At 41.2% G+C, this 26,069-nt stretch overlaps 1 long non-coding RNA gene across 1 annotated transcript in view; it reads right to left on the bottom strand.

Moving 5' to 3' along the window:
* Nucleotides 1-5,107: 5,107 nt before the first annotated feature.
* Nucleotides 5,108-26,069, bottom strand: part of LOC123984620 — a 56,989-nt gene continuing 36,027 nt past the window's right edge. The window contains exons 3-4 of the long non-coding RNA XR_006828467.1: nt 5,511-5,581; nt 5,108-5,415 (exon numbers count right to left, since the gene is read on the bottom strand). This is a non-coding gene — a long non-coding RNA (uncharacterized LOC123984620). The remainder of the gene's footprint in view (nt 5,416-5,510; nt 5,582-26,069) is intronic.

Below are 26,069 nucleotides of genomic sequence, written 5' to 3'. Positions count from 1 at the left end.
AAGCACCACAGCCCAGAAAGTTGACGGCATTCTCGGCCAGCGGCTGGCATCTTTGCGCCTTGACAACCTCGACACTGAAGCCATTGAACCAACAGATCACTTCCTCTTTGAAGAGAGAAATTAAAAAGCAAAGGGGGTAATCTCACAATCCAGCTCGGCCTCTTACAATGCTCATATCTCCGCGTGTAATCCCACAAAAAGACATGTCAAGATCGAGCAACTGATGGAAAAGCCGTGATTTTCTCTTTGGGTAGTCGGATTGCCAGTGCGCAAAAGAAATGGTCACATCTTCCGTAGGGATCCCAGTTGGGAAATAACGCAGTATTTTTATACTCGTTCAGAAACACAAGTTGGTAAACGTCCCTTTAGTTGTCCTAAAGTGTTCTAACCTCAATTTCGTCCTATATTTCAGTAAAAAGAGCGGTGCACTGGCGCCTGAAGACTGCGTTGAGTTAATGCTCAAAGTGTTCAATCATCTATACCGCAGCGTCGTAAAACCTCTTTTCACCTGTGGTAGGTTTCCTCGATACTCTCCAGTCTCACCAGCACTGACGGCATAGCCCAAACACCGGGATGAAAAATAAACGGGCTCCTATAAAATCCGTTGAGTTAACGCCTGGATGGATGAAGGAGGGGTTGGTCGTAAAAGAAAAAAAGTCCGTTAAGCTCTCGGTTTTGGCCACGAAGTAGATCACAGCATGCTTGCAGGGGGGAAAGGAGGATGGAGAATGTATGGGTGGAGAAGGAGGGAAAGGAGCGAAAGGAAAAGTGCGCACTGTGCGACTCCAAGTGATTTTGTCCAAAGTGAAACATTCAGATGATCGATATTACGTCAGCAATATGCCACTTGAGGTCGCGGTTTTGGGTGGTATCACTACAGCTTGGTGCTGTACGCGAAATAAATCGTTTCACATCATAAAGTCAGTGTGAAACACGGCTTAGAGTGTCTTTAATTGATTTTATATACTGCATATGGTGCATGATTGATTTCTGACAATGACTGAGCCATATATTCCTTCAGTGAGAGAGACATAATTCACATATGCACATCATTGCTGTCAATAGTGTTTTTTTTTTATTCTGCTGATTATTTTATGGTGGGATCAGGCGTTTCACGCAGCACTCATTTTTGAGGCACAGAAATGGTTACACATCCTGTATTTTTTTTTTAAATGGACTTTATAGCCATCTTGAGGCCAGACATGTTGATCACGTAATTACTACTAAATTTCACTATAAACAAATACTGCTCTTTCTATTGCTGGAAGATTAAAACTACGCTGCAAAAAAGTATTGAGAAAAATGCTATTAAAACTATACTGCAGGACAGTGGTGCACTACTGTATAGTATATTAAAACTAAACTGAGATTTGAGTTACGTTTTACTTTACTTACTTCCATTTAATTTATACATTTGTTTCCACTATACATTTTAGAAGGAAATATTTATTTCTACATGCATCTAATAGCTTTGGTTACTTTTGTAGATTTTACAAAAATAAGTAGGCTACTGTTGATTATATATCAAGGTGTCGCTCCTGAACCTTAAGAGCATTAGCCATCACCCAGCTCTGCTTGGCTTTACAAAACTTATAATCAGCTAATTGTTTAGATGTCCGGCCCACAACTTCACGGTTTAGTTTCTCTCTCACTGCTGTCACAGCTCATTTTCGGCTGCAGCAGTTGGGATGTTTCCCTCAAGGGTGGTGGAAACAACGGAGTTAAATAGCAAATGTTGTGCTTATATTACAGGTTTACTGTACTTACATTCATTAGGGTGTCAGAAACGGGACTCCAAATGTATGCTAATGAGGCTTCTTAACTGCCGGATGTTGATAGGCTAACCAAACATTTGCTAACAACTTCCCCAAATCCACTTAAAAGGTGATATGTCGGTCCTTTGTTCACAACTTGTTTCCGCTGCCCTCAAATGAGAAAAGAAACCGTCATAGCAGATTTAAGCGAGATTTATTTTAAATGCAGGATTTACTGGTAATGCAGTAGGCTAGTTCACATTGTGCTACCGCTAATTGCACTTTAGTAGAGGACCTGAATACTTCTTCCTCCTCTGCTTCAAGAACATAAATAGTGCCATTGTCTGTGCCTCTGTTTTAAGGACAGCTCCATGGACAGCACAATGAAGAGTTGGTACCATGGACAGAGCCCAGTGGAAAGAGCATTGAGCTATGTATTTTCAGCACCACGAACAACACCAGTGACAGCCCTTATGGACAGCACAGTGGAGGGCCGGTACCATGGACAGCGCCAGGTACTGACGCTCAGCCCCATGGCTAACACAATGGAGATGCAGTACCACGGACAGAGCCACTGAGAGCCCTACACTCTGGCTGCTCCCGTCAAGCCGGAGCTGGCTCTGTCTGCTGGCAGAGAGGCTCTGGAGGCGTCTGTGCATCCACCCCAGCACACCCTGCCACGCATACTAAACCTAACGCCTGTGCCCACACTATATTGCGGTTTTAGGGAAAAAATTCCTCTGGATTACTCAATATTTAGGTAAGACATTGTGCTCTTCGATTTTGGAGCCAACAGAGGTGGTCTGTCAGCTGGGCTATCATTGCTAACAATTTCCTTTATAGAGATTCCAAGTTGTCCCTGCTTAGCCTTGCTGCAGTAATGCGCACTAGACTGTAGCTCTTGTAAACCAGACTGTAAACCACACTTGGTGTAATAAAGCAGTTAATTGCTCTGTGTCCCTATCAGTCCTCTAAATCTATATGTAATTGCTCTATTTAGTAACTTATTGTAGTAACAATGTGAAAGGGGGCCAATTTTCCTAAATCCTCTGCCCCTCTGCAATCTCTCTCCCTCTGTCTTCATTTCTTCTCTGTTTCCTTGTTGCAGCACTGATCTTAAAAGCAATGGACTTAATGTAGACAGTCAGTTACAGCTCTGGTTGCAAAGCACTGGCATGTTGCCTCGTACACGGTGTTGTGTCAGTGACTGTGGCACTAATTGTACAGCAAGGCCAAACTCTCCTTGGCACACACACAGATTCACAAGTACACACGCAACCACACATAAGCCATAGTCACATTCCTTCAATGCAAACGAATTGCAATTAAGCACACGCTGTTTTTCTTCTTTCTGTTTTTCTCTCACACACACAAAAGCAGCCATTTGCGTTCAGCTCGGATATAATGCATGAGCTGTGGCCTACATATGTTATCCCCCTCTTTCACTTTTATATAACATCTCTAAAACTCCAAACAGAATGAAGCACACAAAGCATGAAAACTCTGACTCGGATATTGCTATTTCGGCGGATGTTACCCGCCCTTCAAAGACTTCAAAGTTGAACAAAAAGATAGTGGCTGACTCACTTTTTTTTAGCTGTGAACCATAATAAAATATTATCTTATTCCCTCTCAACATGAATCAACATTGTGGCGGTGGTTGTGTCTCTCTCTGTGTTCATTGGTGCTTAGCGCTGGGGTCTGGCCACTGTTGGAGTTCAAGTAGATTTGTCAAATATCTGTGGAGTTTAAATGGCGTTTTAAAGAGTAGATGAGCATTTCAGTGAAACATCCACAAGCTGCTACCAAGTGCAACCGCTCAGAAAAATCAGATAAAAATATTTATTTGATCCCCCATCTTTGCTTCTGTCGCTGAGACTAGAAAAAGATTCAGCTGTAGAGGAAGCAGCGAATGACACCTGTAACTAATGCAGCACAGGCTGATAAGCAACAAAGGGAGGTCTGTTGTTCTTCTTTGTTTACTCAATGCTTAATGATGCCTTTTGAAGAGATATGGTTTCCAAAGGCAATATTCAAGCTTGAATTGAGTCCCACATCTTTTTACAAAATGTGTAATCACACAAAATCAAATCAACAGATGGTGTTACAAATGAATGTTATATAACTAATTTAGACAGTGACCCACGGACACTTGAAAATCCAACTTAGCATGATTAATGAAATAACAGATTCCTTTCAGGCTTTATCTCCTAGGTAAACTGTTCTTCCAGGGATTCCAATTGCAAATATTTGACCGAGTCCAAGATTTATGTAGAAGTACATCCTTGGAATCCAGACTAATGGAAGTAGATGGAAGTTAAGGGAATTTGAGAAAGTAAAAAAGAAAGAATTTAGTCAAGGACCAACCAGACTGTTGTACTTAATCAAGTGATAGGCTAAAACAATCAATATTTCTAAGTAGAGAAAAAAAAACTGGAGTAGGTGAACCAATGACTAATAATCAACAGCTGCATGCAAGTTTCGAGCAGTAAACACAAATATATATACGAAGCAATCCGGCCTTTACCATTAAGACTTTTTGTTCCAGGACCTTAGTTTGCCACTGAAATGCTTTTATGCAATGAACTTTAATTATTTGCTAATGACCTCCCTTTCATGGTTTCCTTTAGCCTTGCTTTTCTGCTACCTTTCCTACTATTTGCTAGTGGTTTGTGCTTTTGTTTTGTTTTATTTACATAATACATACTTTATTTTGCAATCGTACAGTGCACACAGTCCTGGCCCGTTGACAAGGGGGGCATTGAGGTACAATGTCCGTCCATGGCGCATTCCCCTCAACCTACCAAAATGAATATACAGTATAAGTAAAAAGGAAAACATGACACTTATTATAAATTGCTGCAACCACTGCATGTATGAGAATCGTTGAGGAAAGTTTTCACTGGCAGCTGACAGCTGATCACTGCACCATGCATTGATCAGCGGCACATCAAGGTTACCATATTTTCATTTCACCACATAGTCATGCACCATGTCTTCTTCTGTGGTCTTCGATTGGCCATCTCCATACTGTGGATATTTCTGCTCCCCTGATGATGAATCCTAATGATTTTGGTGACCTCCTGAGCTATCCTCAAGCACCAACCTCAGGACAAAAGTTATGTTTTGTAAGGCTCTAAGAACAGCTAAATCATCAGTTTGTTGTTTGCTGTCTGTAACGAGCACTACACTGCAGCCTGTAGAGCAATTAGCATTTAGTCTGGTTTCTAAGAAACAATGAAAGTCATGTTCCAGTTCCCTCTAACCATGTATGTGTCTAAAAAAATACTACAATTAATACAATTCAAGTATTAATTGACAGATTAATACACTGAATAAAAAGCTGCTGGAGCTTGTGTCCACTTTGCGGTGGTGGGTGTTGTTTAGAGGTGGGATAGAAAAGAGGGAGAGGATGGGTGCAAAAAGGAAAGAGGGGGGAGAAAGGGGGGAGAGGCAGAGGGAAGTGGGAATGAGGAGAAAGACAAGTGGAAGGAAGGGGAGGAAAGGGAGTAAGGGTGGGAGGATGTTCTTAACCAACTAGCTGCTGGAGCCGGTCCTGGTCATTAACAGCTACAGCATCCACAGAAAAAGCAGTTTGATCTGATTCTCAGCTGAAGCCTTGTTCTTCTCTGCCTCCTTCATGTTTCTTCTTCTTCTTTTCCTTTTTGGAGAAGTGTTAACAAACAAACATCATCAGTGTACAGTTCAACAGAAACACAGCAGTCAGGAGACGTTCACAGGTCAAAGACAACTGACCTGCACCTGGATCCTGCTTGACGTACTGGCTGACGCACTGGCTGAGGGAGCTTCCCGCACTAAGTTGGGCACTGTAATCAAAGTAGATAAAGGACACCTAGGGTTAAGGTACCATATGTGGCCACAATTCATCACGGTCTACTGAGCAACATCGTTTGAACTGTCGGCATTAATGCGTCTGTAAACTTGCCTTCGGACCAACGGTAATCAACAGACATGTCTCCTAGATATTATGTATATATTACTAAATTGTTTTTAAATTTATGGTGTGCTGACGAATATAATCACTGTCTGGATTATGTTCACAGGCAGTTTGGATGGTGGTTTACAATGCACAGGACTTTGACTCCTGAGCCCCATCTGTGGTTAGGTTTTAGTAACAAAAGTACTTTAGTTAAAGTTGGGGGGAAATTGTTTCAGATAGATAATAATCATTTTTTGCTTAAAGAGGTGGGATTATGCTCATTTTCAGGTTCCAAATCTTAATTAGGGGTTGTACCTGAACAAGTTTACATGGTTTAATTTTCAAAAAACACCATATTTTTCTCATACTGCACATTGCTGCAGCTCCTCTTTTCACCCTGTGTGTTGTACGCTCTGCTCTTGAGCTACAGAGTGATGCATCTTACTTGTACATAATCTTTGTTGGGAGTTGCACATGTGCAGTTCCCAGGTAAGGACTACTATCCAATCAGAAGCAGAGAAGGGCAGGTCGTAAGAAACAAGGTAGTGTGATCCAAATCAAAGCCACTTCAGACTGAGACCGTAACCTAGCAGATGGTATAAGTTACTCAAGTCCACAACCACACAACATCATTGTTCCACATCTTACCATCAGGACTAAACGTTGAACTGTTGCCGGTGTTCTGACGATCTATGGTGCCTTGCCAAAAATGCTACCATAGCGCAAATCGATAGACTCGACTCTACTCGGCCCTGCTCCGTTTTCTATTGCAGATAGTACCCAGAGATAGCGACGCCACACACAACTGCCGCGACGTAATGTTCAATGCGACACACACACCAGCGATCCACACAGCTTTCTCTTTTTTAAGTTAAAACATTTCAACATTATTCAGAATGTAAAGACAGATAAGCGGTATGAAAACCTTCCAGCTGTGTTTTCCTCTGCCGTTGTTGCTGCAGCGGTCTGTGTGACGGCGGGAGCAGAGGGCTCTGTGAGCGGGCGGCTGGCCGGCCTCACATGCTCCTCCCGCGGGTTGGCGCAGGCAGCGGAGCTCCTCAACTCAGAAAATATTCATCACATTTTTGTTCCGCCATCACTTCTCATAAAACTGTCAATATTCGAAATCTACACAGCTGATTTCTCACCTCAAAACTTCTCAGAAGTGGATTTAGTGATGATATTACGTACAAAAACTGTAAAATATTAAACTTTCTGTTGCGGGCCTCTGTCAGTCACGCGCAATGATGATGCAGTGAATAGTGAATATTCTCTCTGACCAATCAGCAGTCTGTCTGTTTTCACGTCACATTTTAGTATCCCTCAGCTCGCTTGGAACCTCGACGGAGGTGAGGTGATACGAAAAAAAGTACCTGGAAGCAGAGTTGCAGGCGAGTTGAGCCAAAGGGCCTCTGCTCAGACTAGCTTGGTTTGAGGGCGTGCCTGACAACCGCTAGCCGCTTGGCAAGCTTTATGACGCCTTTGCATTGTGACGTCACAAGTAAAGGAAGTGAAGGGCTGGACTACAAACGAGCTGTTTTTAAGCGGTTCAGAGCAGTGCTTTGTGGGAGATGGGAACTCCCTTTGGGCTGGACTTTGGGCTTTTTCACTTTGCAAACCTGTTACATGCACAAAAAAGATATATAACTCAATAAAGGAGAGGGAAAAATCCAAAAAGCATAATACCACCACTTTAAGACCATGATCTTCCCTTCAGCTTAACAAAGTGCTGTAAGTGTCTTAACATAACTATTAAATGGTTTTTATTCACAGGGAGTGGATACTGTATTGCAAGATCGGATAATTTGATGGAAAACAAAAGAAATACTTGTTGCTAATTTGGGTGGCATTACATTTCCTTACTAGCTAGTTTAGCTGTCTGGGAAGGTAGCCTGTGCAGCCTGGTTATGCTAAATAAAAGGAGGGGTTATTCACTTTGTCTGTGTGCTGTGTTTATTTACAGCTGGAGCCTGTGGTTGGTTGATGTAAAATCCTTTTGACATTGTTTTTGCTCTAGCTAAAGGGAGCTAGCTGGCTAAATCTGGTAGCATGAGCCTGCTTGTCTGGAAAAGGCAGGGGCCATGTGATTGGCTGAAAGGTGAGGGGGCAGTAACTGGTGACAACTCCACTGTCATGAAAAGTGACATTATAAAATATAAAGTGACATGAAATTGGGAAAAATGCCATTATAAAAAAACAGTTAAAATAACACTCCGCTAAAATGGTTGGGTTTGAATGTTATTTTTAATTATTCCTGATCTATTCAATATTGAACACTTTGGGGCTCCATATTTTAATGCTAAGATTCCAAATTCAGCTTAGTTTTCATGTCTCTTCCACTGAAAAGCCTCCTGCTGCAGCTCTGTAACTGATTATTGGCAGTAGTCAACACTGTTTCATCAGTCAGTGAAACCTTAATGAGGCAAAGAGGAGGAAAAAGAACTTTACACAGTTGGATAGTGTTACATTACAGAACCAATGCAGGAAACTGACTGATTGATCCTTTTGCTCTATAGGTAACAAACTTGAATTTGATACAACACTCATTTCTATGTATATCCAAGACACAGTATTCTTCTAATACATTATTTGATATGGAGTAGTAGCCTAAAACACTGGTAGGGAGTCTAAAAAGTACACAGCATGTCGGACAGACTGTGTTTATTGTGAGCCTAACAAGCTGTGTCCAAGTAACTGATCACTTTAGTGGCATACACTTAAATACTTTCATCCCAGGATTTACGAGATGTTGCTTTAAAAAGTGTATTTGCTCATATACCTCCTAATTAAGTTGGTGTATGCCTATGAGCAGCAGGGTGACTCAGCAGTCAGGGTTTCCAGTATGATCTAAAAGGTGTTCGAGCAAGGTGAATCTATGAGGTCTAAATGGGACAGGCAGCATTTCTCTACTGATGCACCATTTTTAGGCTGGTGAGACTTGTTTATTTTGACAGAATAATACAAATATAATGAGCTATCAAGTATCAAGAGGGAATTTGGAGCCTAGCCTCTGCTGGTACTTGTACTGAAGTTTTCTTTCTTTTTGAACAATAATGAATTAGACCCGACATGTAAAATAACAAACCACCTAGCATGAGTTTAGCAGCAGATGTTGTGTCAGTAATAGAAAACCTGGTGGGGAGCATCTTCTTCTTTCAGAGCTACACCAATCTTGTCAGTGTGGGAGCATCTGAGACCTGACCTTTCTCTGTGCTTCTTCCCTTTGATCCGTCCAGACACAAGCTACTTCTTCTTTATTGGGCCACCGAGGAGGTCTTTGAACTTAGCTTGCCACTCAGCGATTTAAGTGAACAGTGTTCTTATTGGTACCACAGCAGGCTCTTTCTTACTGTCAAGGATTAAGAGAAAGAGGAAACTGAAAAGCCTTTCCAGCTTTCTTTTTTTCTTTCTTTCCAGCTTTCTGAATATCTGCGAGACACTAGTTCACCACGGAGAGGAAGGAAGAAAGGGATCTCAGACTTAATACTGGAGTCGAACAGCAAGTTAATTGCTGTGCTGATAACACGTCAGCATAATGGTAACATTTCTCTTTTTAGCCCTCAGCAACGACAATATCTTCTCATTTTGGCTTTCAATGAAAACAATATCTGTGACATAAAAGATTTGGAATACAGATAAATACTACAGCATTGGCTTTGTGACATCTAGCTGGCACTGTTTATTTAAATGGAACAAGTCAATTTCCTTCCTTCCATTAACAATGGAGTGATCACAGATTTTACATTTATCTGACGCTTTTATCCAAAGCGACTTAGAATTGCTATACATGTCATGGCACACCTCTGGAGCAACTAGGGGTTAAGTGTCTTGCTCAGGGACACAACAGTGGATGTCTCACAGTGGGATTTGAACCCAGGTCTCCCGCACCCAAGGCAAGCATCTTATCTATGCGCCATCACCATCCATAGATAACAAGACTTGCTGGAAGCCTGAGATAAAACACAACAAAACCAAACTGTCCAGAAGTATTGCAGTCCTAGCAAGAGCTAAGCCCATTCTGGATCTTAGATCACTTCACATACTGTACTGTACACTATTGTTACCTTATTTTAATTACTGTGTAGAGGTTTGGGGAAGCACTTATCAACATTCACTACAGCCACTAGTCATAATGCAAAAAAGAGCCATGAGAATCATTCACAACGTCGGATTTCAGGATCACTCAAATTCATTATTTCTACAGTCTAAAATGCTAAAATACCACTATCTAATTGAATATCAAATTGCAGTATTCATGTTCAAAGCAAGAAATAGCCTATTGCCTGGGAATATACAAAAGATGTTTTCTGAGAGGGAGGGAGGGAGGGTACGATTTAAGGGGAAGGGGAAATTTTAAGACTAATAGATTTAGAACAACAAGGAAAAGATTATGTTTATCAATTTGCCGAGTTAAATTGTGGAATAAACTAAATGAGAACCTAAAGCAATGCCCAAACATATTCCTTTTCAAAAAAATGTACAAAGAAATTATTTTCAAGAGGTATCGAGAAGCACTGTACTAAAAGTAGGAGTGCTCCTTTGTTTATGTTTTTTTGTTTGTTTGAATAAGTACATGATCGAGGTTAGATAAATAAATATTTGTCAGTGGTCACTCTAATATTGTGTACATAAAATGTGTGTATGTATATATATGTGTGTGTGTATATATATATAAATTTAAAAAAAATGTATAAAAAATAAAAATAATAATAGTGCTGGGCAACGTTAAAATTTTTTAATCGCGATCAAAAAAACATTTTAATCACGATAAAAATTTTGCATGATTTTCTTACGATTAATCGCATTTTTAAGCGCAAAATTGAATAATAAATTCTAAAGTAGTGTATTGTGCACTTTTAATTTAAATGTACTGCTATATACACAAAAGTGCAATAACGTGGTTTGCAAACACTTCAAACAAATAAGGTGCTTTTTACCAGTAGTATAAGTTACCATCCGAGTCCAGTTTTCTTGGGATTTTTTCTGAGCGGGTATCAGCAGAAACATTTTTCTTTTATCGGGGAGCAGCAGAAACAGTCTATGTTCAGTAGCAAGTTTCCCTGTTACAGTGAGGTGTAGTGGTCGAGCACAAGGTGTACTGGGTGCGTTCCCGTGAAAGTGTCGCAGTCGTGCTCGCCTCACGCACACACCCGCCTGCTGCCAAAGTTGAATTGTCTTGAACTTTTTGTAGGCGACGCGCAGCACAAATCATTGGAAGAGAGACTGATTCTCTCTGTGAGTTTCCAGAATCTAAATAGTTATCAGGACATCAACAGGAGGGAATTCGCATGGCAGAGCATCCCCGCAAAACTAAATTCAGGCCTATCAGGTAAAGTTATCCTAAGTATAATTTTATTTTAAGTTAAAAAGGCTATGGCCGTGTAGCGCATAGAAGCCGTTGCCATGGTTACTATCCATAGAGCGCCTGCCGTTCACTCGGGAGCGCTGTCTCCCTTTCTGAGAGAACCTCCCAAAGCCTGTCTCTGCTGATTGTTTGGGAGGGTTATTTGCAGGCTGATCAACATCCCACCTCTCCTATGACCCATGGTTTGACTGTAGGCCTATGTGTATTCAGAGCCAGTGAGCAATGGACTTTCAAAATAATAGTTTTTAAAAAACTGCGTTAACGTGCAATAAAAAAAATTGTCAGCATTAATTAATTAATAACACGTTAACGTGCCCAGCCCTAAATAATAATAATATAAATATTGTTAATTGAAGGAAAGTAAGAATTAAAGGGGTGGGAGTACATAAGTTTTAATTCTTCCTACTCCTTTTCACACGTGATAGAAGTATGTTAACACAGGAAAGAAGGGTGCTTTTGCTGCTCATCTGTTGTTTTTTTTCCTCCTCTTTTTTTAAACATTGTTTTATTTTTTTATACTTTCTCTTGCATGTTCGAAATAAATTTCAATTTAATTAAATTTTTGTCCCAATGACAATAAAGGGTCTACGTGCCGTGGCTGCCTGAAGCGACACTTTCCCTGTCGTCGCGACTGTAACTTTCACTTACCACAAGAAAACAAAAAGGGGAAAAGAGCACGACAAGTGTTACTTTGTGGCTATAACAACGCTGTTGACACAATGTAAAGATAACCTGCAACCCCTGCTGGAGCAAGAGAACTACACAACGATCAGTATTTAATTAGGATATAATCAAAACTCATGTTAGGTCTAATTTTCGGGACAAACCGGCAAGGGGTCGGGACAACTGCTCGTAATTCGGGATTGTCCCGGATTTTTCGGGACATCTGGTCAACCTACTTACCAAGATTTCTTGCAACAGGCTTGATATACTGTGGCAGGTAACTAGTAGATGGCAGTATTTGTTTTATTATATGTTGGGGCCCAAAAACAAGGACTTCTATTATTATTATTACAATTGACCTGAACAACATTTGACAGTTGTTGTTTTTTTATATCAGACAGATGGGTATGAAACTCAGCATGCTGAGGTCAGTGGGCTTAACAGGGAGTTGCTGCTTCCCCTGAACACAACAATGAAAAGTAATCCCATGTCTATGAATGACATCACCCAAGTGAAGCATATAAAGGGATATCAAACTTTGTCCAAGACGGCACACAATAACTGATATGGGAAAAAATTACAAGAAGTTGTTAATGGAGTTCATGCAATACCAGATATGCTCACCCCATGTCACAATTTATCTAAAAAGACTGGCATGATCAATTGTGTCAAAGGCAGCACTTCAGTCCAGCATAGTTTTTTAAAATTTTGTCAGCCATTTTAAAATTTTGTCTTAGTCTCAGTCCTGTGTCAAATGTCCTTGTTAGTTTTGGTCATATTTACTCCACTGTATACTACTTTTTTGTCAAGTTCAGTTGACTAAAAGTCAACAGTCTGGGTATTTTAGTCAAAACAAAAACAAAAGTATTTTAGTCTAGTTTTAGTCAAACATAATTTTAGTCTTCTCTAACTCATTAGTATAATTTTGATTAGCATTTTGGTCAATCTGGTCTAACCAAAATATAGATATGATTCAATGTTAGCTTTTTTTCAAATTTTTATTGCAAAGGAGACATTAACATGCCTCAATTCCCAGGTGGTTAGCTTCAAGTTCGCAGTGTTTTTTCCATAAATCTTATAACCACATCAGTGTGCGAACTATACATAGCTTTCGGGGGAGCTCAGTTTTTTTCCCCCCTTGACGGGGAGGAGGGGGATCAACTATGATTCTTACTCATTAATAGCTGCAAGCTTGTAGGCCTGGGGCTCACTGAAAGTATCAGGCATGTTTGTCTTATAATAATAATAATCTTTATTATCACATGTAGCCATTTTGCTACAATTACGCTTCACACAACAGCTGCGGCTGTGTTTGCGACCTGACCTTTCTTAAAAATTTAGAAAATATGGCCTGTAAGATTTTGTCTCCTTATAATATTGACAAAAATTTTGAGAGATTTTATTTACGTTTATATTTTACGAATTACATTTTAGTCTTGTCATTTTTCGTCAACAATACTGCATGTTAATATAGTCACAGTCAGCATTTGAAGAAATTGTAGCTGTCTCGTCTTCGTTAGGGAAAAAAGGTCGTCGATGAATATATTTCGTTTAGTTTCGTCTGACGAAAGTAACACTAGTCCAGCATCACAAGAACTTAACACATGCCTGCATCAGCTTTTATTAAAAGGTCATTAGTGACTTTAAGAAGGGCTGTGTCACTGCTGTGATACTGACGAAGGCCAGGTTGAAACTTCCCAAAGATGCTATAGCTTTCTACAGCAGCAAGGAGCTGCTTTGAAACCCTTTTTTCAGGAATAAAATACAGTTTAGAGAACGGACATTAATTATCTAGGACAGCAATTCCCAAAGTGTGGTGCATGACCTGCCTCTAGGGGATGCGTGACAGGAAAAATGTAATGGTGGTGTAGTAGTGTAATAACTACAACAATAATTTTTTGTGGAATTTTTCATGAAATAAAAACCTGAACCTTTGTAAATTTAATTTAAAACTAAAGACATTATTAACAGTTAGCTGACAGGAAATCACCTGAAATCACCTACTCACACACCTCTTTCCCTCTCTCTGTCAGGCTGAGCCACCCGCGCTGTACTTACAAATCCTCATATGGATACTCATGTTGTCCATGTTATCTGTTTGAGGCTATACAGAGGGTGCGATTTGTGAGAAAACAGAGGGGGGATGTTTTGAAATGGGGTTTTTTTGCCATGAAAATATCCCCAACCTCCCTCCGCATGGTTTGGCATGCAGGTAAACTGTGGATTGATTGCAAAGTTACTTTTTAAAGTAATAAATATGTTATGTTACATCACTATGCAGAGTTGCAGTGAAAACAGAAAAGACAGATGCATGTTGTGTTTAAGCATAGTGAGTAGGTAAGGGGAGAACGACTTTCACGAGTGTCATTCAGTGAAACCCTGTAGCTGTGACTTCGGGTATGTTCAGGCTAGTGTAATAGGAACACTGCTTGTCATCATATAAACAGATCATCATATATTGATGTTTATTGCACATTAAAGGCACTATGCTCATTAAAGATGTGAGTATCGTTAGAGCAGGGTATGACCAGTAGCAGACTGCAATTCACAGTTTTTCACTGGGTAAAAATCCAGAGAGCTCCATCAAAAATGAGCCAGCTGGTTTAAGGAGGCAATAAATAACAGTAAATGTGACTGGGAGCACCAAACTCACCCAGCTCACTGTGCCAGCCTCCACCTGTCAGTGGATCACAAACTTCCTGACTGACAGGAGTCAGCAGGTGAGGCTGGGGAACATCACACCCAGCAACCGGACTATTTGCACGGGCGGCCCCCAGGGGTGTGTGCTCTCCCCACTGCTCTTCTCCCTCTACACCAATGACTGCACCTCAGGAGACCCATCTGTCAAACTCCTGAAGTTCGCTGACGACACAACGGTCATCAGCCTCATCCCAGAGAGTGATGAGTCAGCCTACAGACAGGAGGTTGATCAAGTGGCTCTCTGGTGCGGTCAGAACAACCTTGAGCTTAACATGCTCAAAACTGGGGAGATGATTGTGGACTTCAGGAGGAGCCCTCCCGCTCTGTCCCCCATCACCATACTCAACAGCACTGTGTCTGCTGTGGTATCCTTCAGGTTTCTGGGATCGACTATATCCCAGGACCTGAAGTGGGAGCCCAACACTGACACCATCATCAAAAAAGGCCCAGCAGAGGATGTACTTCCTGCGCCAGCTCAACCTGCCTAAGGAGCTGCTGATCCACTTCTACACAGCCATCATCCAGTCTGTCCTCTTCACACCCATCACTGTCTGGTTTGGATCTGCCACCAAAAAGGACAGGAGCAGACTACAACGGACAGTCAGGTCTGCAGAAAAGATCATCAGTGCCAACCTGCCCTGCATTCAGGACTTTTACATTTCCAGAGTGAGGAAACGGGCAGGAAACATCACTGCAGATCCATCTCACCCTGGACACAACCTGTTCCAGCTTCTCCCCTCTGGTAGGTAACCAACAGAGAAAGGGATTTCAGTGCTGTTCATATTGTTCATAAAGTCACATTGTATATTGTATATACTGTATACTAAACCCACCTACCTCAAGTATATAACACCTGAACACAATACTTATTTATTCCAGCATCCTTTGGACTATGTTCCATTGCACTGTTTACATGTATGTGTACCTGTATATCACATCCGACTCCGACATGTACATAATAATGATAATAATAATTTTACTCCCGCATCCTTTGCACTCTGCTCACTGCACTATTGTCAATTTGTCTATATTGTTTTTGTTCTTGTTTATGGTGTGTATATTTGTATCTGATTATTGTGTTATTGTATCACTGTATGAGTAAACACACTGTGAGCAATGTACAATCCTAAGTCAAATTCCTCGTATGTGTACACATACCTGGCAAACAAAGCTGATTCTGATTCTGAGTAGGCCACCAAGTTGAAACATGAGTACTTCAAAGGAAGAAATATCATTGCAAGCTATTTGGTTGTAAGCTGACAATGATCACCAGAACATAACCAGGATTCTGTTAATAACAAAATCTAAATCAGTAGCAGAAGTTGGAGCTGGGGTTTTGTCCTGGATCTTTATAAAATTATTAACATTGCTATGTAGGATGTGTTTCTTTTGACAAATCTATGTGAAATTACTACAGGAATCTTAAACCTAACTTGGGCAGAACTAGAAGGATGTGGGCTCCTTATTAGGGACAGAAATAGCAATACAATGATCCTTCCACAGGGGCGAGTTAATGATATGGTACATGTAATGACTGACTAGCTCAGAATCTCGTCACTCTAAAACAAGTACTCTTCAAGTTATAAGAACTGGCGTCATAGCAGAGAAAAAGGCTACTCGCTTGTCAATTTTGCTGTATAGCTTTGATGGCAGTCAGTTAAGCTGTTTCCCAAACAGCTCCGGGTTTCTTCCTATGACGTCCTCACAATATGAACAGGGAGTATTGCTGGGTCTGAAATATGAACACGACTCTGCAGTGACGTTGGAATGGAGCCCTCATGTTGCTGCTCCCACTGAATAAAACACCGTTATCACTTCCCAGGTGCGCTGTGTAACAAACCCCGGGCTTGTCATTGTGTGGGTGTGTCATCTTGGTCCAATTTCTCATGCATGTTTAACTGCCAGGCATCATTAAGGAGTGTTTTCGTCCGTGCCAAGACCTACGTGTATGAAGAGTGTGTGATCTGATATGGGCGTCATGGTGAACAGAGAGGTGTACCACACCAGGAGATGTCAAATGGAGTCCAGGTCCAAGCAGAACATGTCCATCACTGCCGTTTCCATGCCACCAAAGATGTAAACTTTGTGTGAAATTATGTGTTTCGCATCTTCCCTACGGTCTAACATCCCCCCAAAGTACATTAATCAGTCTCTGTGTAACCAGCAGGAATGTTTCACGGTGAGGGCGTCATTCTCTTGTTAAGTAAGTTATATCAATAATGCTTAACCATCCTGGGTGGGTCCCATCCATCAGCAGTTGGTTCATTTGTGCTGCCAGGCGTTCATGGAGTGCAGTTAGTTTCTTCAGCCAGTAGGTGTGGATCATGGCAGGGCCTGGTGCTGTCCAGCTTTTCATACCTGCCACTCTTTCTTGGATGTCTGCCGTTGTAATGGTTACTGGATCTTGCTCTGGGAGATTGCTGTGATCTGTTCTTAGATCCACTTGCCACTGTGCATTGGTGTTGTGGGATGCCTCTTTCTCCCATATGTTCTTCCAGTACTGCTCAGTCTCAGCCCTGGGTGGATCTGATCTCGTTATTACCCGGCCACTGAGAGTACACTTTGGATGTTTCGGTGGAGAACATCCGGTTCATTTTCCTGGCTTCTGCTTCTCCCTTGTATCTCTTTAGGCAGGTAGCCAGAGCAGAGCAGGGCAGCCTGATTCAAATGTCAATCTCACAGTCGAAGCTTCGCAGCGAAACAAGGATCATGCCATTTTGGCAATATGGGGGTGCTCAACATCTGATTTTAAATAGAACTACCAGTTTTCTGCCAATAATTAATATACAGCCTATTACAATACACATTTCAATGTTTAATGCAGTAAATAAACATGTAAAAAGAATAAAACTTTTTGTAAATTGTAACCCTAACCCTGGGTCGTCAGTGTGCATGTGTAGGCGTAGCGTGTGTGTAGTGTCAGAAGAGCAACACTTGCTGAAGAGACTGAGCCCCAGCTTCACTGGTGTTGCGCAGGGTTGTCAGCACCTCGCGGGACTTTCGGATAATTTATCACCGTTGATGAACCATACAAAGAATATTTGATTGTTTTTAAATAGCCGGCTACTTGAAATAGACCCGTGAGGAACTGCGACTTGCATGCTGTTGTCGGCAGCACGGCATGCACGCAAAACTCACACAAGACCGGTGAATGACAGGTGAGAGAGAGAGACAAAAGGTTCTTGAAAAAGCCTCAGTTTAGCTGGAATTTACAGTGTAAGTTGAATGAATAGAGACTGCAGCTCTGCAGCTTCTCAAGATTAAAGCGGAGCTACCATGTATACCGTGTGTATTTTTTTTTTCTCTATGGCCACTCTCCATACAATATCATACTTATATCTGAGAACAATGTTTATTGCATATCTGTCTTGACATATGAGATGAGAAAACATTAAATCATTGATGAACTCATTACAATCCAGCATTTGACATCAGCCTCCTCTACTAATATACTTGTTATACTGCATGTGTGAAAACTTACTAACTACTTTTTTCAATTTCTGACCGTGTTGCTGTGTGATGCCTGCAGACGGTTCATGAGGCCAATGCCATAATTTAACTTTCCAATCCAGTACTCAATATCCCGCTTCCATCTGTGAAAAACAAAAATGTTCATTATTTTTGTCATGCAACGCTTCACTGTGTTTATTATGTGGAATTGAAACATAATTTGTCTACTCTTCAATCTAGTGTTAACAGTTTCTGTCAGCTGGCCGTAACCCAAACCGCGGTGACAGAACATCCAGCTATGAGATGATACAATGACACAGTGTAATTATCCGCTCTTCTAATGGAGGTGACTACAATCAAAGTTTGTTCCATTCCAGGACCTTCAGCGGCAATATCTGATTACCTAAGATTGCACGGGGAATGGGCACATACGATAAATGCATGTGCAGGTGTGATTGTGGGCATGTATCTTCTCCCACATGTGGGAAATAATACATTTATAACAGATGATGATGCTGACAGTGATGATTACACGCATGAGACAAATATCTCGACCCTCCATTGCTGCCCGATTTTACATTGCATGAGTCGAGTTGACCAGAGTGCAGTAGCTAGTGAACCTCTCACTGCCTGCGCTCTCTTCTTACAGCAATTAACATTTCAGGACAGCCATTTCACTAATGGAAACAGAACTAAGGGATAATAAGCCTTCCAGCAGCAGGAGTGAATGTTGATCCCAGGTAAACACATAGTGGGAACAGGGTGACCCACCTGTTCCCCACACTGATCTCTCTGCTGTCATTTATAAATGGATAACAGGTGCATTTGCTAGTCCTGCTTCCTGGCTTGGCACCTTGCCCATAGCTAGGAAAATATTGAATAGAGAAGAGAAACATATATTGCCACATTTGTAATTGAAAAAAAGGGTAAGTTAGTTACAAAATCAGATACATAATTCCAGTTTTGCCACATATTATATAAATTAGGGCTGTAATCAGTTCTGAAAGCGAGACCGAAAACCAATCCAAGGGACAGAATCGCGACACAACTGCTCCCCGACTGTCGAGCTCTCATTAAGACTGCGACTGTGGTGGCAGCGGCAGGTGGGGGCAGTAGCAGTGTATAAGCAGTGTTTCCTCTATATGCATATCATCAATCATTATCAATGCGCTACCAATTTTCACTCACACACTATGCGAGCATGGTAACTCTCTTCGCTCGGCTCGCTTCCTCTCCTCATTCTTCAAAGGATATTTACGTCACAGGTGCTTATTATCTGAGCGGCAGAAAGTGACGGTGAACGTGAGTGGATCAAAATATTCTGGCAATAAATGTAAGTGTCTGTTACAGTGTGTCAGCTTCTCAAGACCAAGAATAGTCCGTCTGTTGTTTCCCCAACTGCTGGAAAAGTGAAGCCACTTTGCGCTAAGTTAGCTAACATCTCCCCTCTCCTTCAGACAGCGCAGCTGAGCAGGAAAGCTTATGCAGTAGGCTAATTCTTTTGGCTGCTATGTAACTTAACATTGGCACAATTTATAGAGAGTAACTGCTAGCTGTATTTTATTACTACCTACTTGTCCAATGTTGAGAACATCAAGTACAAACTTAGACTAAACTGGTGTAGCCTACAGCTCTGTCCTGTACATACTGGTTCATCCTAAATTATTTTTCAGGTTTCAGATGAGTCTGAAAAATTGGTTGTTAGGAAAAGAAAGGACAGTGGTGACTGAAGGAGCTGAGGTTAGTAAAGCAAACTAGTGATGCAAACTAGTCCTTTTAAGCTAATGAGGAGACGTTTCTTTTTGAATTTTAATGTGCAAATAAAATGCACCTCAGAAGGGAGGAGGTTTCTCATGTTGCCTATTATTTTATATTAATGTCTACAGATAAATGTCAAAAGCTGTAAAATAAAGACACCAAAGGCAAACATGAACAATCGTATCTATAATGATTCTGAGGTCATATTAAGAGGGTTTTCCTACTGTTAAGGCTTAGGGGGTGATGCCAAAAACATGCTGTGCCATAAATTTAAAATCACTGTGAAGAGCATCATAACTAACCAAATTACTTTCCCCAAATCTAAAGGTTGTAGTTCCTCCCCAGTAGACTGATCTTTAGGTGTTGTTTCTTTATTATCTTCCCTAGCCATTTCAAGTATTTGTTTAGAGATATGGTAAAAATAATGTCTCAGTGTGATGTGAAATTACATATTTTTCATTGGAAAATGTAAATGTGTTCTTGGGGGAGGAACCCCCACCCTCTGACCATGACTACTACAACCACCACCAAACATCTAAAGCTCACATAAAATTGGGAAACACTAAAATTTTATGCTATTCTAATGTGCATCACATGCTCATGGACACAAGAGCAATGTTGCTGAGACATGTTGTGTTGGGGTTTTATATTCAGACATACTACGCGCACAAAAAAAAATTGCTTCACCTCCGCTGCTGCAACTCCATCCTAGGGGAAACACAGATAACATTGGCCTATTTGTATATATAGTAGATTATTCATACACTCACACACACCTAGACTGCACCTCTCACTCTCAAACATAACGGCTTGCCCTGCTTCTTTCTGCCTCTCTCTCCCTATGTTTCACTGCTAAGCTCACTTTCTCCATCAGCAGTACGTTTTAAAAAGTCCCCACATTGAATAAACTCACCCGCGATTAAGTTTTCAAGTGAGCCGTATGTGAATCGAAACCAAAACCAACGGGGTACTGACTGATATCTGCAGACAAATTTTCACCGCGTTAGCCAGGGGACAGTATACTTAGCTCAGCACAAAAAACTGAAAACAGACGGAAACCACTAGCCTGGATCTGTCCAAATCTAACAAAATCCGCCTATCAACCCCTCTAAAGCTCACTTATTTACATGTTTTATCCAATTTTTTTCTGTACAAAAACCATAGTGTAGGCAGATTTTAAATAAGCAACATATTCCAAAATGTTGAACTACTCCTTTAAAATTGCCTCCAGAATGCGTAGCAATGTTAGCATTCATTTGGAGTAGTATTAGCTATACGTCAAATTTTCTTTTAGTTTTTTAGTTCTGTTTTGGTCTTCAACTCCTGACAAAAATATCTAGATTTTCTCTGTCGTTGCGTGTAAGGCAGATAGCGTGCAGCCGGTTTATTAGAAGCGGTCCCATGAAAAAGGGCTGTCTGTTGCTGCTGGAAACAGGTTGATTAGAAAAAACCCAAACAAATCTGTAAAGCCACAATAATGAGCTCAAAGAATTTGGTGATAATTCTCTGTGTGTTTGTCAATACAGTATGAACCATTAGATTTTATATTAATATAAAGAATATTGATAAATGCATCAATATAATTATGGACCTAAATAATTCAATGGAGTCAACTTTACAAACAGTTCAAAAACAAAATCACAGCTCACGTGCTGTTTGCCCTCCATGGCAACGATTTGCTGGGCTTGAGCATACACAACCTGCATCATAGGACTGTATTTGCTCTGGGCTGTTTGTCTCGCACCTGCCTCTGACCCCTATCATGCTGGATCACAGATTATCACCATAGCGATGGACTGGTTGCCCCAGATTTAAACATGGAGCCTTCTTCCTTTCCTTCTCTGCTCCCTCCTGCTCAGGAATTGACATTGCTACATATTTTACAACAACCCTCCAGTTTGAATTTTGTCTCTCCCCCAATTGCATACGTCTCTTTATAACCCCTGCCGCCCCCACGTCTCAATATCTCTCCTCCCCAATCCCCGGTAAGTAGGATTTCACACAGCATCTGTCGCAGCAGGTAGCCTATTTGCATAGATTGTTCAAAAATTGTAATTGAATGGGGTGCTCTCAGAAATCATGTCGGAAATCATTTCATGTTGCTTTGTTGTGAGTATCGCTCCATTCATAGCAGATAAAAGGTTTTATTATCCCATTAAAAGGCCTATGACGCAGTGACGGGATGGCTAGCATTTCCTCTCAATGCTATGTTTTACGGGAGGGGGTAGAAACTTTTTAATAGGATCCTGACAATGACAATTATCTGCGGGCAATTCTCTTTCTTGTGAACGAGGTCCCATTAATTGCATTTACAGACTCTGAAATGAAGGATGGCGAATGCTTTAAGTCAACGACTCCCAAACTAATTTGCATGGTAATGAATATATTTCTCTGGGAATCTGAAATGATCCCATATGAGCATTTTGGAAGCAATGCTATGAGATACTTGGAAACAGAAGTCTGGGAATAGGTGGTGAGCATGAAGCAAGGCTCTAATCAAAGCCATTGTGTGTAAATTTCCCGCTGGTTAAAATCTGCCAGGCTCAGTCTGATGCCTGTAAAGGGGCCATTTATAGAAGGGAAACTGTGCCTTCTTACAGAAGCTTAACTGACGGGTATTGTTTTGCTGTAATAAGACTGTGTCCCAGTGAAAACAAATCCCGTTTTGAAAACATGATTGATTTCTAAATGGGTTAAGAACTTTGTGAATTAGATCATAAACAAACACAAGGCTAAAGATTTACATGTGGAGTAGAGGAAGTGCTTTATCTATGTAATTGTCCTATCATGCTTTGGGCTGTTTGGCAATCTGGTTGCTCATCAGCCATATTCGACCAGAAACAGCCACCTTGTTGTGTACTAGATCAATCCTAGACAGGCAGGCAGCAGTCTAATCTCTCCTCCAGCCATAGCCCTGTCCTAACCTTTTCCTTCTTTTTATCCTGTTTTCCCTCTCCAATCTGAGCAAACGTTTTAACCGCATTAACCACTCTGCTCGGTCATTCCTTCTCTCCCTTTCCATACTGTTTTTTCAACCCCGATGCCCCCCTTTCTATCTCAACTTTTTCCCTTCAGATTGTTTCCTTTGTGTTGCTCCAAGCTTTCCCCTCCAGCATTTTAATATCCTCACTCCAATCTCTGCTCGCTCCCCCAGACCCTGGCCTCCATTTCGCACCCTTTCATATTTTCTGTCAAACCCCAGGACCCCTCTTTTGGCAAATCTCTACCCTGGCCTCTCTTCCAAACCTCTTTACAACTCACACATTCCAGTCTCCTTGGCTTGGCACAGTCTTTTGCACATTCTACCGCCTCCATCTATTTTTCCTCTACCCTACAGTATGTCTGAGGGGATAGAAGAGAAGCATGAAGGGCAAGAATCAGTATTCTTGGAGGAAAAAAAAAACAACCACAAATTGACAGTCCTGAATCCTCGGGGTGGCTTTATGGATTCTCGGCGCAGCGTTGAGCAAGAGGCTCGTGCAGCCATGCGAGACCAGCCACTAGAAGGCTAAATACAAAATAACCCCGAAAGAGATCCAGGGATATGTGTCTGCACTATCTAACAATCTCAGTTGACTAGAATAGCAATATACAGTAAACCTGAGGGATGAGAGCGTGCAGGAAGAAATGGTAGCTTCGTAGGTATTTCCTGTTCATGTGTGTGCATGTGGCAATGATTGGAAAGGCGCTTGCAGGTGTTTGCAATTTCCTATCAGAGTGCAACAAAACCTAATGTTGCCAAGTCCTAACCTCTTCTTATATTGCACCAAAATTGGTTGACGGCCATACAAATGTAAATCCACGGCAAAAAAACAGTCTGCCAAGCCATATTGTTGAGTGCAGCATGAATTGGCTGACTCCCAGGTGACTAAATAAAAATCTGGTTTGATCTAGGGGACAAGCAATGCCACAGAGCCTGTGTGTGTATTAGCGGTAGAGGCGGAGAGAGCACAAGGGAATGGCTCCATAATCTACTCCACCATTCACGGTACCTTCCTCGCTCAGTCCATAATACCCCCAAATGGGTTTCACTGCCCGGGCTCAAAGCTAGCCAGGCAGCTCTGGAGACAAAGTCCCATTCCGGTGAAAAATGCCCAACTGCAAACAATGCAGCAGAGATACACACAAAACACACACACAGGTAAACAACAAAGTGTCTACGTCTGGCTGGGAAGTAATTAGGGAAGGTTGAGTTGGTGAGTTTCGCTGTTGGCATATCAGTCTATAGAAGAGGTGCTGTTTTTGCTCAAATTACCTGCCAATGGCTTCTCTTTCTCTCAAACACAGACACAATACCCTGGCAAGACAGAAAGAATGGAAGGTGGAGGGAATCCGTGAGTGATAGCGAAAGAGCATGAAAGAGCAGGGATGATAGCTGAAGCAAGAAAAAAAGCAAGAAGAAGAGACGAAGGCAAAACCTGCGCGTGTGATATTCAAAAGGAATGACAAGAGATTAAGTGAATGACAGAAAGAAAAACGGAGTGAAGGAGCTACACACACCCCCTGTTTATTTTCTGTCTCGTAATTACTGGAATGATTAATGACTGCTATCAGGGGTTTTCATAGTAGTATGAGAGATGATCTTACAGGAGCTGTGAAGTTTGTTGGCGTTTGGTTAAGTTTTGTCATGCATGGATTATTGACATTCATGTTGTGTCCGTCCACAATTCACAATCCTGTCATAACTGTAAGAGAACTGTAGACCTTGTGACTGTGGGTGGGAGGATATGCTGTGCATAATAGTTCAGCACTTTAGAGATCCACACAGAGAAGTAGGTTGTGAAATGGGCTTTTTTTTCTGTGGAGACAATCTGATGTTACTGTTTGTCTGTGCAATGCCAGTACAGTCTGTTTACTTCCTGCAAAACTGGTTAAATAGAGAAATGAGTCACAGAGCAAAATTTTACCATACGCAGTCTCTCTCCTGTACATGTTATCTACGGTCATAGAAGAACTGAATACAGGAGATCCAGAACACAGCAGAAGACTAATCTTTATGCTATCAACATAAGTTTAGTTTATGTTCAACAGTTAACACTGACACGTACTTTTTGAGTGCACAGATCTGCCGTTCTTGCTCAATACTGCAGCCTTACACATACAGGCAGCTGTTTTCAGTTTTACTCAAGGCCTCTGTAACCACTAAGCAGAGCTTCCTGAACTATCTGCTTTTAACTCACTTGAGAGCAGCACAGTGCATGCCAGACTTTCTCTGTTTCGCTCATGTCTAAATCTGTCTTACTTTGCTACCTGTCTTTAATTAATTATTTTTTTTTAAATACCTCATTCTTGTAATTTGTCAGTCCCTTAATCTCTCTTTCATCTTGTTTTGTATCTGCAAGTTGTCTAAATGGAAGTATAAGGAAGTAGACAGTCAATCACGCTTGCAGAATTTCTACCTGTAAAAGCGCTTTCTCATATGTGTAATTTCAGTATCTGTATCCAAATGATGATCTGTGTGGGATGATACATAAAATCATAACCTCTGCATGAGCAGAGATAATTGCATTAATAACACCTCCTGCGTCACACAATTTGGCTGAACTGTGAAACATATTGTTATTGATTAGGCATGGTGTTTATTATTTATTTTCAGATGCCAAAAACCACCGGAGTGGGCTTAATCAAACACAGTCACAAAAACAAATTTCATGCTTCCTGCTCATTCACTGTTTCCATTCGGTGAAACAATGAAACGCATATGATGCCAGAAAGATAATAACAGATTCATTTAAGGTATTCGTCATTTCATTCAACAGCTCATTTGCTTGTGTGTGGGTTTGTGCAGTTTCTATATGGCCATGAATAAAATCCTAATGCTGGCAGGCAGGGCCAACTGTACAGTCAAAATGTGATTGATTTGTTCACCCAGCAGGTTAGTCCTTCATATAATGAATCAACTATTTCAAACATGGAGCAGGTAGACGAAATTGCCGCTGGCTATACAACATTTTCACAAAGATCCATCGATTCATGGCTATCAGAGAGTTAGCTGAAATAAAGTCTTTTTTTCCTTGTTACCTTTTTTCTAGTAGTTGATGTAATGCAATACTGATTACTGAAGGCTGAGGGAGTTTGTCTAAGCCAAAGGCACAAGTCACTTCCTTCACCTCACTTGTTTGTTTATATACTGGTGCAATACCGTTTGCCCAAATGTTGTGCGTCACCACACAGTCTCCCCTAGTGGAGGCCCTAGTTGCAGTTCTGCCACCACCAGTGAGATTTAGTTTTAATGTACTCACTTAAGGCTTGTGCAGACTATAGAATATATTAGGTTTTCTATCAACTCTATTGGTTTGAGTGTTGTGGCATTTGTAAGTGACCAGTTTGTAAAGCAGTATTCAATATGAGAAAAGATCACTGAACGAAGAAACAAGTGTAAGGGTTAAAACTTTGTGTAAGGGTTCAGGTTAGAATTGGGTTAAGGTTAGGGGTAGGG

Source organism: Micropterus dolomieu, linkage group LG16 (genome assembly GCF_021292245.1).
Source record: "Micropterus dolomieu isolate WLL.071019.BEF.003 ecotype Adirondacks linkage group LG16, ASM2129224v1, whole genome shotgun sequence".
Lineage (NCBI taxonomy): Eukaryota > Metazoa > Chordata > Actinopteri > Centrarchiformes > Centrarchidae > Micropterus > Micropterus dolomieu.
The sequence above is the reverse complement of the archived record's forward strand: the minus strand, read 5'-3'. Positions and strand labels throughout refer to the sequence as shown.